Consider the following 19,313-nt stretch of genomic DNA (forward strand, 5'->3'; position numbering starts at 1 on the left):
TGTGTACATATATATGTGCATGCACATACTTTCAGAATCAACATGCCAATGTTCTAATATTAATAATGACATGATTACAAAATCAGTTTAAGGGTTTTTTTGTTGGTTTTGGGGGGTTTTGTTGGCTTTTTGCAGTTTGTTTGACCTGAAGATCTAAATGTCATGACAGATGTGTTTAAATTTCTATTTCAAGTTTCTCTGTTTAAGCCACTAATGCCATACAGTTTGGTTTATTTGCCTCATTTGCTTATAATTTTTTAGAGGTTGCTTTCTTTTTTCTCTTTTTTTTTTTTTTTTAAAGATTTAGACAGCCAGTGAAAGAGGGAACACAAGCAGGAGGAGTGGGAGAGGAAGAAGCAGGCTCCCAGCGGAGAAGCCTGATGTGGGGCTCTGTCGGAGAACACCGGGATCACGCCCTGAGCCAAAGGCAGAGGCTTAACGACTGCGTCACCCAGGCGCCCCTAGAGGTTGCTTTCTTTGTCTCATTTTGCCTTGATGTTTCCTAACTATGTAAAATATTTCCATGTTTTCAAAGTCAAATCTAAAACGAAAGATACTTTAAAGAAAATCTATATATCATCCCTGTCCCTTCCACTCTGGAATATTCCTTTTTGAATGAGAATTCCCACTTATGTTACTGGCCTTGACAAAATGACAATTCTNCATGTTTTCAAAGTCAAATCTAAAACGAAAGATACTTTAAAGAAAATCTATATATCATCCCTGTCCCTTCCATTCTGGAATATTCCTTTTTGAATGAGAATTCCCATTTATGTTACTGGCCTTGACAAAATGACAATTCTTTTCTTTNCAATCCCACAACGCAGGGATCACGCCCTGAGCCGAAGGCAGACGCCCAACCGCGGTGCCACCCAGGCGCCCCGACAATTCTTTTCTGCTTTCCTATCTCACAGCAGGCCTTCCTCATTTTTTTTTTTTAAACTGTTATTTCCTGTTTCAAGGGAATTGTACCAGGAGTGATTGTCCTTATTCTCCCTTTTATCCTCCCTCATGAACCAAACCTTCTGTTTATTAGTATGTCCACTGATGACTTCTTTTATCTCTCACCTTTTTATTAGTCATCCATATAGCATTTTAACATCTATTGGTACAGTAAATGCAAATGTATGAAAACTGGTTATGTGGTTTGACAGTGTCATTCAATTTAACAAGTAATCTCTGGGTGTGAGAGATATGCTGAATACTATTTCTTGTTTTTACTTTATAAGATTTATTCTTTACACCTGTCCCAATATCAACAAACTCTATCTTAAAATATCTCCCATCATTCCCAGGCTCCAGTTTTTTAAGGTTAAAAGAGAAATTGGACTGTGCTTTAAAATGATTGTTTGAGTTACACTTTCATTAATTTCTCTCTTTTTGTTTTATGTGTTTCTTTGCTTGTTTGTCTTTTTTCCTCTTTCATGAAGAGGGATTTGTTCACAGTTTAAACAAATGAAATAATAAATAATTTATTTTATCTTTCAAAGTCTCAAAAACTTCTTGTCCAATACATTTTCTTTCTTATTCTTGTATATTCTACAATAATACCACAATTTATTCTGCTCTCCAGGCTTAGACTCATCAATCAGCAGGAGAATCACATGCCATATACATGTGTACAAGGAGCTAATACTTTACACACCCACACACACACAAATTTCTATGAAATAAGTATTATTATTCCAATTTTACAGATGATCTGACTGAGATTTAGAGAAATTTAAAAGTTAAATAGTTGTGAGAAGGCTGCTGCAATATCAAACAGTAGATATCACAATTCANCTGCTGCAATATCAAACAGTAGATATCACAATTCAAACAAATGTCTCTTATACTCATAAGGCAATAATTGTGTCCAAGTCACTAGGTTTTTTTAGTTCAAATTTCTAATCATATTTTGTTTATTATTTTTTTAATAGCATCTCCTAAAAAAAAACAAAAAAACAAAAAACTTTCAATCCATTCTATGTTTAGAAACAGTTCAGTTCAATGGTTAGCANAAACAAATGTCTCTTATACTCATAAGGCAATAATTGTGTCCAAGTCACTAGGTTTTTTTAGTTCAAATTTCTAATCATATTTTGTTTATTATTTTTTTAATAGCATCTCCTAAAAAAAAACAAAAAAACAAAAAACTTTCAATCCATTCTATGTTTAGAAACAGTTCAGTTCAATGGTTAGCAGTCCATGTCTGGAACCAGACTGCAGGGGTTCCAATCTCAGCTTTGTTGCATGTGTTCAACCTTGACCAAATTATTTGTAATTCACTTAGGCTATCCTTGCATATAATAAGATTCTAATAAATGTTAAATGTTTTTATTCAAGCAATCATTTGTCTTGAATTCTTATTATTTTCCCCATGAATTAGGTCAAAATTTTACTGCTATCCTTGCCTCCAGTCTTGACCTGGTACCCTTTGACAGAGTAATCTTCCACAAAACACAAATACAATTTCATTGTTTACTTGAATTTTTATTTGAATGATTTCTGGACCTCAATTAACAGAGATTATGAGGATTCTATCTGATTTTTAATTCTTTACCTAGGGCCAGGACAGAGATATGAGTTACAGTCAAATTTTAGTGAAAGAATTCAATAGCAACTCAACTTCTGCTCTTTCAACTTTCTGTAGAAGAAACAACTTAACAAAGCCCTCTCTCTCTTTTCCCAATGGGAAACTGTTCTTATCATCTTGGGAACATTCTAATAACTTTTTTTTTCTTATAAATAGTAAAGAAAAGATAGAAAACCTCTCTCCAGAGCACCTGACTTTCAATTATCGCTTTTACTTATTTTTCAGGCAGATAAACTTATATTCTTAACATTTTTGGTATTTAAAGTGAACTCTCCCAGAAATAGGAACCTTAGGTTCCCAATTTTTCTGATTATCTAACTTTTGAAAATATTTCTATTTTAACGGGGAAAAAAAGCACCTTTTCACACAACTATTAAGGAAGGTTTATTTCTTCAAGAAAAAAAAATCCCCTTTTAAAAAAATTAGAGTGGTGAGGGAGGAGCAGAGGGGGAAGGAGAGAGAGAGAATCTTAAGCTGGCTTCACGCTCAGCACGGAGCTCAACACGGGGCTCTATCTCACAATGCTGAGATCATGACCTGAGCCAAAACCAAGAGTCAGACGCTTAACTGACTGAGCTACCCAGGCACCCCCCCCCCAAAAAAAAGTCCCTTTTAACCACTCGTCCAAGGTCCTGTGTGCTCTTGCCCTATCTGAATGGTCAATAAAATCTTCCACTACTCTTCAAATCTCTACTTTAAGCTAAGGAATTGTCCACTTACTTTACCTCAAAGGATCTTTGCTTTATCGTTATGTCTGTTCCTAAACATGTGATCTAATTAGTCTCATATATTGCCTTGTACTACTTTTACATCTATACTTTATTTTTTAAAGAGAAGTAAGCCTTTATTTCCTTGTCTCATAAATTAAGCTGGCTGAGTTGGTTGCTTTTTTAGTGATGAATCAGAGACCAAATCCCATATCCTCACCTGATTCCTCTGACTCTTCTCTTGTTTCAACTTTGCCTAGGGTGGCAACAGCAACAGTAGCAGCAGGAGAGCTGTGGTGGCACTGGCCACACGAGTAGCAGCCACAAATGCAGGTGGATCAGCCAAGAAGGCTTGATCTTTTCAGCAAGTGAGTATTTGTAATCAGCTTCCACAAAGGCAGAACGCATTTGTATCCACTGCTAATAGAACAGGGTACTGATGCAACAGTGGGATAGCCAATCTGCAAATATATACTAGCAACATGGCAGACACCCTCGGGGAACTGAGAATGCAGTTTCCTCTGTGATGTCAAGCACCTGAGGGTCATAGATGCTGCCATTGTCAAACACCTGTTGGGTGATCAGAACAAAGGAGAAGGGGGAGATGTTCAGTCATATGGCTTTGCTGCCTCCCACTCTGTCTCCTCTCTTAATCAATTGCACATCACTCAGTATTTCAGTGGTTTCCCTGGAGATTTAGGAATGGTGATTTCTAAAACCTGAAAGAAGGAGGACTTCTTTAGCCCCATATGAGTGTTCTGGGCTGGTACACTGACTTTGTGTGGGGTTATGCCACCAGCATGCAGGCACCTTATTGTCCAGCAGGATGACCCTGATCTCAGTGAGGTCCTTCTTGGTGAACACAAAGTGCACATTCCCCCCTGGATATGAGGCAAAGGTTTCTCCAGAGCTGGAATGTTCTACAGATGCCCCCAAATGGCCTTGTGAATCATGATGTTCTTGCCTGTAGCACCAGAGCTTTTACAAGAAGGGACATGCCAATCTGCTGCATCTGCTTGGAGCCCTCTTGTCTACTTCTATAATGAAGCATCTTGAATAATCCTGAAAAGTTGGATGATCTGGGGGTGCCTGGGTGACTCAGTTGGTTAAGTGATCAACTCTTGGTTTTGGCCCAGGTCATGATCTCATGGATAATGAGATAGAGCCTTTAGTCAGGCTTCCTACTCAGTGGGGAATCTGCTTGAAGTTTCTCTCCCTATGCCCCTCCCCCCACTCGTGTGTGCACGCACGCGCTCTCTCTCTCTCATAAATAAATCTTAAGAAAAAAAGAAAATTTGAATATTTTAAGGAAGTAGTTGGATTTCCAGGTCTCCATGTCTTCCCTGGGTATCACAGCAGTGCATGAGGGATTGCCACACAGGGTTTAATGACAATGTTACTCTCATGAGGATGCCAAGTGAGAAGCTTGTGTGTCTATATTTTATTATCTTAACAGATTTATAAACTTGTTGATAAAATTCCTTGAGAGACATGTATGGACATTCCTTCATATGCATGGTGCTTTGAATATAGTAGGCACTAAATCAATAGTTATTAAATGATTGATTAAATGAATTCATAAATACTTCAAGGACTATGTTGAACATAGTGTATGTTCCCAATATTTACTAATCATTTGTATGTAAAAATATAGATCTTTTGAATTATCTCAAATTTTATATGTTCCCAAGTATTCAGCTGTCATGGAAGGATGGTTGCATGTCAGAAATACAAAGGCCTTTCCATTCATATAGCACTGACACAAATACTCAGTTTGTAGCAAATTACTAATTTTTTTAAACATTTCTATCCTATTATTTTCCATTTGCCTTAAACTACAGAAAAATCCCTTTATAGTATGTTGCCGAAACTGTCTTTTCAATTTATTTCTTGTGAATGCATGATGCCTGCACTTCCCCTTATTCTTCCCCCTTTCTTCTATACCCCGAAACGCAAAGAGATATACTCACTATTTACAGCACTTCAACAAGTCTGTACTCCACACACACAAAAGCCCCCACTTTGCATTATAACTAGAAACTCTTAGTTCGAAATCCTATTTCTCATAACTGCAAAATGTCCATGATTGTTCCAATGCCTCAAGGCAAGAGAGGCATGAGAGACTCAGCATTATAACAAATTGCCATTAACAGAGTGCTTTGCACATTTTACAAAAATGGTTGCCCATATGATCGCATTGCTAGACTACCACCCTGAGCCCTGAAAGCGATTCATGCAAGCGAGGAGTCAAAGCTTAACCTTAGTTTTAAAATAATGTGCCTTTGGGCTTAGAGATCAAGCAAGAAGTGTAAGTGGAAATATAAATGGGGGATGGGGAATATACAGGTGGCATACATAATAATGAGTAGAAATGAGGTGATAAAGGTGTGAATATGGGTTTGGAGAGAGAATTGAAAAGGAACAGGAACTAAGCCCAGGAGGGGCTTACCTCCAAAGTTAAGAGGTAACAGAGATGAAGAGGAATGGTCCAAGAGACATGAGAAGGAGAAAATGATGAGAATGGGTGAAAAATAAGCTGTCAGTTAAGTGAAGAAGGTCATTTTAAGAAGGAAGGACATAATGTGTCAAATGCTGTTGACAGGTTAAGCAAGAGGAGAACTGATATTTGTCCATTGGATTTCGCAAAGCAGTCACTAGTAAGGATTGAAGTTTCAGTGGAGTGATTGGGGACTAGTGTGTTGGAGCTTGTCGAAGAGACAATGAGAAAAGGGATTACAGAGAGTGAAGGTAGGTAACTCTTGCGAGGACTCTTGTGAGGACTCTTGCTACAAACGGAAAAAATCAAGCAGTAGCTATTTGGTAGAGTGGCTTCAAGACGAGGTTTTGTTTCTGAGAGGAGGAATGAAGACATGACCGTATATCTTATGTAACTGGAGTCCTCCTTGATTCAAGAAGGGATGGGATCATAATGTCCACATTTAGGTATGACCATGCATAGCTCAACTATGAAAACAGACACATTGGCAGAGCACCCGGATGACTTCGTATGGCAATGGTGGCCTTGGCATTGTCTTTGTTTTAATAAAAAGGCAAGCTTATCAGCTGACAGAGTGGGCACGTTAGCAAGTATTAGGAATTTGAGGTGATGACATTTGTTTAGGAGAGTGGGAAAATCAGTAGACTAGGGATATATTGAGTTGGGGATTCTTCTCTCTGTGTTCAGTAGATGTTTGCCCTTACCCCTATTTTAGCAATTTTCATGTTGCTTTGCAGTTGTGTTCCATTTGTTTGTTTGTTTTTTCCCTCATGAAAGTGTGAATTCTTCCAAAGCAAAAATAATCATTGTTAGTATCCTGTCTGCTATATTACTTCTCAACCTTTATGGTCCAGAAAAGGAATAGTATGCACTTGTTCATATGCTCTGTTGAATATTTCATAATCCATCAATGTGTGTTCAGCCTCTTCAAAACCATAAAACAATCCTTGGAGGGAGTATTATTATTATCCCTAATTATACTGCATAGGTGCAGAGAAATGTTGGTTAACCATGGAGTACAATTCAAACAACTGGTTTGGCTCTTAAGTTGACAGAGCTAGTTAGTGTCAGATGCAAACTCTTAGTTAGGCTTCTTTAATAGACAAAAAGTGCTCTCTCAACTAATTTAATTGCAGATGTAGACATTTGTTATACCAGGACTCCATTGTAACAGTGACTTCCGTGACTCCAATATAAAATAATTCTACCTTGAATCCCAACAGCAAAATATAGAACGTCTTTGTTCTAGTCACTTCCATCTATAATAAAGACTGTTAAATGCTTAAAATTGAAATGCAATGTTAGGAAGCAATAAAACAGTCTGCTGTTTTACTGAACCACCCCTGGAGATGGCTGCACTTATTAATTTCCCCCTCTCTAACACTGAAGGCAAAATATATATAACATAACGTTTCTGCTAAAACTCAACAATGAGACTCAACTTTTACATTTTTATAAAGCAGCAAAAGTCACGATTTTAACTCTCAGATCCATTAGGCAGTCCAAAATTAGAAAGAAAGAAAAAATTGTTGACTACATTTTTATAAAAGGGGAAATTTCAGTACAAGCTGTGACTAGATTAGAAGCAGATAGGTGCTGGTTCACAGCAAGAAATCTGGAGATAGACTTCCTAAGTTCAAATCCTAACTCTGCCACTAAACACCAATCTAAATTCTCAGGGTGAAAAATCACTTCTATAACAGAGGACTAATGTGAGTTTAATGAATCAATACATGTTAAAAAAAAAACTTAAAATAGTTGAAAACATTTAATAAGCACTATATAGATGTTAAATAATGCAAATGATCATGTAATTTTCAAGGATTTAAGGGTGATACCAATAATTCAAAATAAAAATTCTCATTTCTTCAAATCATCAGAATGCATAAACTTTGGGGAAAAAACATCCTTTTGAAAACATCTGCCAAGGATTGTCCTCTTAGTCAGCTACGCAGCTGTTCTGCTTGGAACTCCCTTCACTATCATACTTAGAATTATTTTACCTCTCTTGTGTTGAATTGTCTTTTGTGTTGAATTCCCTGTTTTGTGGATGCCAGGTTTTCCTCACACTTGGTTTATACCTTCATAATGACGGAACACATTCTTCACCAGTTTGCTAAGAAAGAGTACACAAGAAGTAAATTTTTAAAAACATTCCATGCTTTCAAATATCATTCTTGTTTCTTAATTCTCGAGAGGAAATTTCAGCTAGGTGTAGGATTTGGTTGGAAATTATTTTCCATCAGAATTGTGTTAGCATTGATCAATAGCCTTCTAGCTCTGATTTGCATTTCCTTGATGATGAGTGATGTTGAGCATCTTTACATGTATATGTATGTTTTTTTTGGAGAAATGTCTGTTCATGTCTTTTGCCCTTTTTTTTTTTTTTAAGTGAGGGAGGGGAGCATCAGAGGGAAAGGAAGAGAGAAAATCCCAAGCAGGCTCTATGCACAGCATGGAGGGCAATGCAGGACTCAATCCCATAACCCCGAGATCATGACTCCAGCCAAAATCAAGAATCATATGATGGACTGAGCCACCCAGGCAACCCCTGCCCATTTTTAACTGGATTATTTGATTTTTTGGTGTTGCATTGTGTAAGTTCTTTATATTTTTTGGATAGTAACCCTTTATTGGATATGTCATTTGCAAATATTTTCTCTCATTCAGTTGGTTGTTTTTTGTTGTTGTTGTTATGTTGATTGTTTCCTTTGCTATGTAGAATCTTTTTATTTTGATGTAGTCCCAATAGTTTGTTTTTTGCTTTTGTTTCCTTTGCCTTAGGAGATTTATCTAAAGAGAGTTGCTATAGCTGATGTCAGAGGAATTACTGACTGGGTTCTCTCCTAGGATTTTTATGATTTCAGGTCTCACATTCAGGTCTGTAATACATTTTGAGTTTATTTTTAGGTAAGGTGTAAGAAATGGTCCAGTTTCATTCATTTGCATGTAACTGTCCAGATTTCCCCCAAACCATTTCTATGTGTGTCTTTTTATTTAAAGTGGGTTTCTTATAGACAACATATAGTTGAGTCTGTTTAATCTACTCTGACAATCTCAGTCTTTTAATTCATTTGTTTAGACTATTGAAGTTTTAATTGATTATTGATATAGTTGGATTAATACTTACCATATTTGTTACTATTTTCTATTTGTTGCCCTTCTTCTTTGTTCCTTTTTTTGTCTTCCACTCTTTTTGTGCCTTTTGTAGTTTTATTTTTATTTTTTTATTTTTTAATTTTTTTAAAGATTTTATTTATTTATTTGAGAGAGAGATAGGGTGAGAGAGAGACAGAGAACAAGTGGGGGGAGGGGCAGAGGGAGAGGGAGAAGTGGACTCCCCACTTCCCTACCAAGTTACTTTGAACATATTATTGTCAGTTAGATCTATTAAAAATAAGAAAAATAAAAGTTTTTTTTTTAATTTTACCTTCAATTATTCCTTTTATAGTAATGTTCCTTTCTTTATGTAGTTCTGAGGAATACTTGTCATCTACATTCTTTCTGAGGAATTTGATTAGTATTTGTTTCCCTTCACCAGACAGTTCACTCTATGAAACTAATCTCTACACTTTATCAACTCATTAATTAATTAATTTTACCCTTTTTCACTTCCCAGTACTAAGCACAAAGCCCTCAGTAAGTTAAAATTCAATACATATTTTTAAAGAATGAAACACAGGCACTGTACCTTAGTACAGAAGGTAACAGGAAAAGCAGTAACTTTAGAGGTAAAGGATCTGTGCTCCATTCACAACATTAACCTTTATAAATTGTGACTTCAGCACATTAATTAACCTTACTGAGATCAGTTTTCTCATCAGTAATTTGGGTATAAAATTGCCTGTCACGCTTATTAGAATGTTGTGAGATAGACCAAATAATTAGTTATCCTACACAAGTCGGTTATATAAATCAGTTAATATACATTTGCAGCATTCACAGCTTAAGGTTTAGCAAGTGACCAGGCTGTTAACTGTGAGTGTGCTTGCCAAAAGTATTGTTTGCTATAAAGTGTACAGAACCAGTGACTCCTTCTACATGGTCTTGATTTTTCCTAGAAAAAGGAGAAACAGGAAAATTTGATTTTGATTACAAAGCAAGAAATGCATATTACAGAAAGATGTTTTTATTGGCAAGTTCAGGTTTTATTTTAAGCATATCACAGGAAATATCTGATTGTAATTTGCTTGGAAAAGTGTTAGATATCCTGTTTCCCAGAAAACTTCTGCTAGATAAATGGAGTAAGACAGTAGAGATGGAAGATTTGCAATTTTCATCAAGTCACAAGATAACCTGGAAAACTGGTGGCTATCTCCAGGGAGAATCACTTTATAAATAATGGAGACAAAGGTATATGCAAAAAACAAGACTGAAAATTTTCTTATAAAAGGTGACATTCAGGGAGTTAAACCATACATTAATGCAAACACCTGAAGTTCTTCGTGTATATAAAATATTTGTAAAGAAGTTTAATAGTATTCTTTATTAGAAAAACTTCTATATTTAAAGGTGGTTGTACAAAAGCCTGAATGTGTTTTGACCCAGAAAATTACTTCCAATAAAAAAATATTTTTAGGATGGAAATTTGTATACAAGGCTGTTCATCAGACTTTTGTTTAAACAAGTAAACTAGTGAAAAAACTAAGTATCCAACAGTATGAGGTTGGATTATACATCCAAATAATTTAATTCTGTAATACTATGCCACCATTAAGTTTATGCTGGAGAATAATATTCTTGGTAGCAGAAAATGTTTGTGAAATTAAACAGAAAAAACTTAACAATAATATCTACAGTCTGATACATATAAATGCAATCACACACACATGCATACAAATATGGTAGCAATTTTAATTTAAATGATATGACATTTTGTAATAGGAAGATACTACTTTCATAACTAGAAAAAAAAGTAATGCAACATGTATATGGATGCTTGTTCAGCAGCGTTCAGAAAAGAATTTAAGTCTAGCATGTGCCACACAAAGAATCAGTTGCACTAAGAATCAAAGCTAGAATAACACTGAAAGAAATAATCAACCTAAGCAGAGGCCTCAAAGGCAGATAGTAAAGAGGCGTTATCTACCTAACTTAATTGGGCTGGATCAATGTTATCACAAAATCCAAAGGAGATTCAACTTTCAGGTCAAGGCTATATGGTTTGTACCCCAGAGATTTTGGCTTATCAATTGCAGAATAATTAGTGATTTGAATCCAAAACCCCATGTCCACAGAGAAAGGAAAAGAGAATATGGAAAAAAACTTCGAGAGCATAGATCTTGTCACCCTATGTAACCAGAATATCACGGTTTTAAGAATAGCTTCACAAAAACAAAGCCAAGGTTGATTATTTTACCATATCATTTTCTCATAAGCTGCCAAAATAGAGATGATTATCTATCACTCAATTCAATTGTTATTTTACCCCTAGACACATAAAATAAAAAAAACTGCAACACGCATATGCTCCTAAGGTAACCAATTGATAAAAGAAGTTGTTTAGGAAAGATAAAATATTTTTCAGAAACTTTCTAAATATGGTTTTCCCCTATACATCAATGTATTCATTTATTGATTCACAAACTTTAACCGTCAGTGATGTTCTGGTTGCTATATAAACAGCAAAGGGCAATAATAGTACTAAGTTTATAGGACTTTTGTGACTATCACGTGAAAGTCTGAAATTTGGGACCTGAAATGGGACCTGTAGTAAGTTTTAGCTACCAGTCCTACTCCTACTAAAACTCAACTCCTAAACTTTATTCTTTTTTTTTTTAAAGATTTATTTATTTATTCGATAGAGATAGAGACAGCCAGCGAGAGAGGGAACACAAGCAGGGGGAGTGGGAGAGGAAGAAGCAGGCTCCCAGCAGAGGAGCCTGATGCGGGGCTCGATCCCATAACGCTGGGATCATGCCCTGAGCTGAAGGCAGACGTTTAACCGCTGTGCCACCCAGGCGCCCCTAAACTTTATTCTTGTAAAGGATGAAAGTATAAAGCATATTTCCCCCCCAAGCTACTTTCTATATTGTGCTTTCAGTGAGGTTCTCTTGCAGCAATCCTGGACATCTCCGTATGATTCAGACACTGAAACAGCCTGATAGCATACTAATTACACAAAGTACTCCTCCAGATATGTTGTCTAAATGATGTCAAATGTTCAACTGTTGAATTACGCACAAAGATGCCCCAAGACAATCCAAATTTAACATCATTTTGTCATCTTTAAACATCGAATTAATGTGTTGCCTTTAATGTGTTGGCAGCCCATAAAATACAAATTTGATAAGGAAGATGGAAGGAAGAGAGTGTTTTTCCTAACTCACAAAACTCGAATGTGATTAATGAACCCCTCTGGACATTTGGTGCCTCAGCAAGGTGTGCATTTTCAGGAGACATTACCCAGAGCTACACCGTGTTTCCGTGAGCCTGCATGCTGGGAAGCAAACCTTCTGGCATTTCAATGTAGCGATGTAAGAACACGGGATAAATTTTCTAAGCATAATAAAATCATGGAGGTTTAGTGCTAGATAATACCCTTTTCACAACATACTATTTTTCCCATAGTGTTTTGTTCTCCACATTTTATTTCAAATGTTTCAGATGGTCTCATTTTAAATGATTCATAACCAATTGATTGAGAAGCCTTCCTTGGTTTCCTCAGCCTAGTAAGTACACCTGATAGAAAAGGTTCCTGGAACAACCTTGCTTAATCTATTCTAATATATTTAAAAGATGATCCAGAAATAATTAAATACTTCCAAATGAACTTAAAATTACCTAGATCATTTATTGGATGCCTATGAAGGAATTAAAATGGTTAAGAAATCATCTAAACATACACAAAAGTATGATTAAAATAATAGTTGTAACTTTTTTGTATGTTTACATTTTTCTTAGTGCTGTTTAAAAAAAAAGAGTTGGCAATAGCGAAAATAAGCATACCAAAATGTTGATAGTTTTTTCTATTTTATTTTTATCTTCTTTTAATTCCAGTGTAGTTAACATACGGTATTACATTTGTTTCAAGTGTACAATATAGTGATTCAGCAAGTCCGTGTCTTACTCAGCGTTCATCAACATGAGTGCACTCTTAATCCCCATCACCTATTTTGCCCATCCCCCTACCCACCTCCCCTGTGGTAACCCTCGGTTTATTCTCTATAGTTAAGAGCGCCTTTTTTTGGGGGGGGGGGTTGTCTCTTCTTTTCTTTCTTTGCTCATTTACTTCTTAAATTCCACATATGAGTGAAATCTTACAGTGTTTGTCTTTCTCTCTTATTTCACTTAGCCTTACTCTCTTTAGATCCACCCATGTTGTTGCAAAAGGCACAATTTCATTTTTCTTTATGGCTGAATAACATATATATTACTATCACACCTTCTTTTTCCATTCATCCATTGATAGACCCCCTGGGCTATTTCATAATCTGACTGTGAATAACGCTGCAGGAACCATGGAGGTGCATGTATCGTCTCAAATTAGTGGTTTGATATTGTTTGGGATACCCACCCAGAAGTGCAATTCTGGATAGCAGGGTAGTTCCATTTTTAATCTTTTGTTTTTGAGAAAACTTCCATACAGTCTTCCACAGTGGCTACACCTATTAACCTTCCCACCAACAGTGCGTGAGGGTTCCTTTTTCTCCACAACCATACCCGCATCAGCACTTGTTGTTTCTTGTGTTTTTGATTTTAGCCATTCTGACAGGTGTGAGGTGATATCTCATTGTAGTTTTGGTTTGCATTTTCCTGATGATGAGTGACATTGAGCTTCTTTTTATGTGTCCAGTGGCCATCAGTTTGTCTTCTTTGGAGCAATTTCTGTTCAGGGTTTCTGCCTTCCAGCTCGACTCAGGGGACCGGCTGAAAAAGGGGTCCCCTACTCCTCCGCCATCTTAACTCCTCCTATACGCACCACTTTTTTCAACATTGTACTGGAAGTCCTAGTCACAGAAATTAGGCAAGAAAAAAGAAATGGAAGTCACTTAAATTGGAAAAGAAATAAAATTGTCTGCAGACAATAAGTTCTTATATGCAGAAAATCCTAAAGACTGTTAGGACTAATAAATGAATACAGTATAGTTGCAAGATACAAAATCAATATACAAAAATCAGTTGTGTTTCTATACACTAACAATGAACTATCTGAAAGAGAAATTAATTAATTATTCTCACTTATAATAGAGAATAAAAAACAATAAAATACTTAGGAATAAAGGATTATCTCTTCAATAAATTGTTCCAGGAAAACTAGATTTTCATATGTGAAAGAATGAAACTAGATGCCTATCTTACACCATTCACAAAAGTTAACTTGAAATGGACTAAAGACTTAAATTTAAGACCTGAAACAATAAAACTACTAGAAGAAAACCTAGGTAAAGATCTCCTTGACATTGGTCTTCACAATTATTGGTTGGTTATGACACCAAAAGCACTTGCAACAAAAGCAAAAATAAACTGTATAAGGACTACAGTGAACTGTATCCTTGATTATTTTCTATATGAACTTTAAAGTCAATGTATATATCTTCAATTTAGAAAGGAACCGCTAGTATTTCTATTTGGATCATACTGATTTTGTATATCAATTTAGGAGAATTGAGATCTTAATGAAATTGAGATTTCTAAAAACATAAAATTCCTCTCTATTCAAGTCTACTTTTATGATTTTCAAAGATGTTTTAATGTTTTCCTTAGGTAGGTCTGGCATATTTCTTGCTAATTTTGTCCTAGGCCTTTCAAAATACTTACTATTGTAAATGTTCTACCATTTTAATTTTTGTTTAATTTTTTAAAGATTTAGTTATTTATTTATTTTAGAGAAAGAGCATGTGAGCAGGGGAGGGGCAGAGGGAGAAGGAGAGAAATCCCCAAGCAGACTTCTTGGTGAGCGCAGAGCCTGGTGGGGGGCTCAATCCCAGGACCCTGAGATCATGACCTGAGCCAAAATCAAGAGTCAGACACTTAACTGACTGAGCTACCCTGGTCCCCCTACCATTTTAATTTTTAATGGCTATTATCTGTATATATGAGGCTATTAATTTCTGTATACCAGCTTAATACTCAGCTTCCTTAAATTATTTCATTATTTGTACTAGTTTCATTGTTTATTCTCTTGGATTACCAATTCTTAGGACTTAAATTGTTTATTTCTGTTGTCTTTTTTTTTCTTTTTATTCATTTTTCTTGAATATTTATTTTGTTCATCGTCAGTAATGAGCTTCTTATTTTGTTCCTATATTTACATTAATGGCCTGATATGTGTTTGTATGTGTGTGTGTCCATTTACATATGGATAGATTCATTTTTATCTTTTGTTTCTTTTATGAGGAATCTGTGTTCAATTATAAAATTCTTTCATTAGTAGCTACGGAAATAGCTATATAATATTTCTCTTTAAATGTCTTAATATGATACATATCTCATCAAAGAAAAATTGCATCAGATGGAATTAAACTGTCAAGGAAGTCTTTAATTCAACACTAGTATAATAGGGAAGAGATTGAATCCAACTCAGTTGAAACAAAGCATGGAGTATTTTTAAGCACTGAGAAGTTGGGGAAAAAGTCCTGGAAGAACCTGGGGAGGTTTGGTCCGTGTCATTAGACCATCTGTGTTTGCTTTTTGTTACTATGGAAGTTGGTCCCCTACCTTCTCAGGAGATAGGAGGCCTATCTTTCTTGAAGATTACATTTTAAAGGGATGGCTGCCAGGTCCTTGAGAAAAACATTCCTGGGCTATAAAACTGGCAGGAGGTTGGGAGAAGATTTATCTGTACTTCAAAAGGTCAGAAAAAGGATTTGCAATTACAAATTTTCTAAAGCAAACACTTTAAGAAAAAGAAGCTCAGAGACCTACAGTAGGAAGGAATCTAATGTTTAATCATGCTGGGAACATGAAGGCCATCTTGGTCAATGTTGATCAGTTTTCTTGCCGTTATGAATAAATCTCTTTGGACAATATAAATTATATTTAAATTCACATAAGCTTTCATTATCTAATATTTCATTTAAATTTTGGCATTGATATTCATTTGTATTATTTGATTCCATTTTTATCAGATTGGCTTTGAAAGTTTTTCTTCTTTTAGTATTCTCCAGAATAATTTCAGCACAGTCAGAACTACTGGACCTTTAGAGGTTTGTTATAAATATCTGGGCATGGTTCTCTTTTGTGGGGGAAACTCTGAAGGTTTTCTCTATTTTTTATATAGAAATTTATATAATTAGACATTGCATCTTTATTAAGATTTCTTTTGGTAGATTATTTTATATGTATCTTCAAATTTATTTGCCTAGAAATGCATAATAGCTATTGTTTTATTTATGTTGTTCATTTTTCAAATAAATAGGATTTCATTAAGTTCTATTTTCCCATTTTCTTACTCATTATCTTTTTCATCTTTACTAAATTTTTTCTTTTTCAGTCGTTCAGGTAACTTTTTAATAGCAGGTTTTTTTTTTTTTTAATGTTAGCCAGCATACAGTACACCATAACTTTTTGGTGTAGTGCTCAACTATTCATTAGTTACATATAACACCCAGTGCTCATCCCAGCACGTGCCCTCCTTAATATTCATCACCTGGTTACCCCTTCCCCCTCTGTATACCTCAGTTTGTTTCCCGGAGTCCAGAGCCTCTCATGGTTTGTCTCCTTCTCTGATTTCTTCCCATTCAGTTTTTCCTCCCTTCCCCTGTGATCCTCCACGCCATTCCTTATGTTCCACATATGAGTGAAACCATATGATAATTGTCTTTCTCTGCTTAACTTATTTCACTTAGCATAATCCCCTCCAGTTCTTCAGGTAACTTTTTTTCTTGTTTTTTTGTTTTTTTTGTTTTTCTTTTTGTTTGTTTTTTAAGTAGGCTCCATACCCACCATAAGCCCAACATGGGACTTAAATTCACAACCCTGAGATTAAGACCTGAGTTGAGATCAAGAGTCGGATGCTTAACCAACTGAACTAACCAGGTGCCATATAACTTTTTTATTCTTTTTACAGCGTTTAAAGTTGGATGTTTACTTATTTGCTCTTTTTTTTATTGTAATTGATATAAATATTTAATGCTATGTTTTCTTGTTTTACCTACATCTTAAGAATTCTATGTTATAGTTGGACCATTATTTTTTAGAAACTCTGCAGTTTAACTTTGTATTTCCCCCTCTGATCCTCGGTATGCTTAACACTGCACTCCTAAGTTTCCAAGTGTAGTTCTTTAGTATTGGTTTCATTGCATTGTGATCAAAGAAATGCTGTTTGCCTTATTCACTTTTTTTTTAATTTATTGAGTTTTTTTGCTTGTAGTATAGAAATCAATTTTCATAAAACATTTCACAAACGTGAAAAAATATAATCTCCATTATTGGGGAGCAGAAATTAACACACTGTGGATTATATCATTTATATCTCAATATCTTTACTCAATTATTTTCCACTTTATGTGTCCAGGTATTGGAGGGGTGTGTAAAATTCTCCTATCCAAAATGTGTCTTTAATTTTGTCATATTGTTTCATGATGTATTTAATCTTTTTGTAAAATTTTGTATTATTTTATTTCTTTTGTATGCTTTTCAAATTTTTTAGGACTACTTTTATGATGGGTAATTTGCATTTTTAATTTGCATTTGATACTAATATCCTTATATAAAATCCTTAACCAACTCTTCTTTAGATGCTATATATTACCATCTCACTACAAACAACATTCTTTCTCTCCTCCCAGTTTTTCCTTCACTTCCTAATTTTAGTCACTATTACTATCTTGGTCTATTTTTAAAAAAACAACATAGTCTACCATCTCTTACTCATTTTTATATTTTAGTCTTCGTTCCACTCATAAACATGTGTACCGTTCACCCCAAACATACATCAACATTTGTTGGTTATTTTAAGGTTACCAGAAATTTGTTCTCTTAAAAGATTTCTCAGGAGAGGATCATTCAAACAATTTCCCAAGTTTAAAAAAATTCATTAATATATGCATGCGGCTTTCACAGTATATAAAATACTTGGCTTACATTTTCTTTTCCTGAATATCTTAAAAACATGGTCTTCAGCCCATACTTCAGTGAAATAAGATATCAGAATTCTACCAGAACCCATTCTGACATTTTTCTTTTTAGCTGAGTCTTTTCCCAGATGTCAAAAAATTATTTTCTTTATATTTAAAGTTTAATCATCCTAAGAACTATCTCAGTTTTGATTATTTTGAATAGAATTTCCAAGCTAGAGATTGTACCTTTAAAGCATTCGGATTCCAATTTTCTTTATTGTAAGAAAGCTTTCAGAATTGCAGTTATAACTATTCTTATGCTTTAGTATGTTGCCCTTCCTCCTTGGGGACCCCATTAGGCATACATTGGATATTTTTGTATATCTTTTATGTCTATTACATTTTCTCCAAACCGTCTTTGACTATTTTTTGTTGTTATTTATTTCCTTTTGATTCTCTCTCTGTGATTTCTTTTATATCTATCTGCTTAATTTCTATTTAGTGTTGGTTTCTAAATTTTGTTCCATTTTCTTTTTTTCATTCTTCCCTTTGGTCCCTTATTTCTTTTTTTATTTATTTATTATTTTTTATATTTTATTTTTTAACTAGGCTCTCTGCCCAGCATGGAGCCCAACGTGGGGCTTGAACTCAGGACCTGAGATCAAGACCTGAGCTGAAATCAAGAGTCAGATGCTTCACCGATGGGGCCACCCTTGCATGCCTAGGTCCCTTATTTCTGGACTCATATCCTTCTGTTATTTTTTTTTAAAGCTTTTTATTTATTTATTTGACAGAGATAGAGACAGCCAGCGAGAGAGAGAACACAAGCANGCCCAACGTGGGGCTTGAACTCAGGACCTGAGATCAAGACCTGAGCTGAAATCAAGAGTCAGATGCTTAACCGATGGGGCCACCCAGGAATGCCTAGGTCCCTTATTTCTGGACTCATATCCTTCTGTTATTTTTTTTTAAAGATTTTTTATTTATTTATTTGACAGAGATAGAGACAGCCAGCGAGAGAGGGAACACAAGCAGGGGGAGTGGGAGAGGAAGAAGCAGGCTCATAGCGGAGGAGCCTGATGTGGGGCTCGATCCCATAACGCTGGGATCACGCCCTGAGCCGAAGGCAGACGCTCAACCGCTATGCCACCCAGGCGCCCCATATCCTTCTGTTATTTAGTCGAATCATTTCAAAGCTTTTGTATTTATGACCTGTAAAATTTGCATAACTGATTTTTAAATATTAGGTTAAAAACGTCACATTCTTTATGAGCAACTTTTCTTGGGGTGTTTTATTTAACTACTAGAATATTGTTCATTTTGTTTTCATCTTTTTTTTACTTTCAGTGACTAAGTATAGAATTTAATACTGATTTATTTTCCTTCTGTTAGATGTTTGTTCTTTCCCTTTCCATACGCACTCGTGGGCTATTAAGAAGGTGTTTCTGGGGCGCCTGGGTGGCTCAGTCGTTAAGCGTCTGCCTTCGGCTCAGGGCGTGATCCTGGTGTTCTGGGATCGAGCCCCACGT

At 35.4% G+C, this 19,313-nt stretch overlaps 1 pseudogene; it reads right to left on the reverse strand.

Annotated features, from left to right (window-relative positions):
- Window positions 1-3,479: 3,479 nt before the first annotated feature.
- LOC100475008 overlaps window positions 3,480-19,313 on the reverse strand; it is a 45,730-nt pseudogene continuing 29,896 nt past the window's right edge.

Source organism: Ailuropoda melanoleuca, chromosome 10, assembly GCF_002007445.2.
Source record: "Ailuropoda melanoleuca isolate Jingjing chromosome 10, ASM200744v2, whole genome shotgun sequence".
Taxonomy (NCBI): Eukaryota; Metazoa; Chordata; class Mammalia; order Carnivora; family Ursidae; genus Ailuropoda; species Ailuropoda melanoleuca.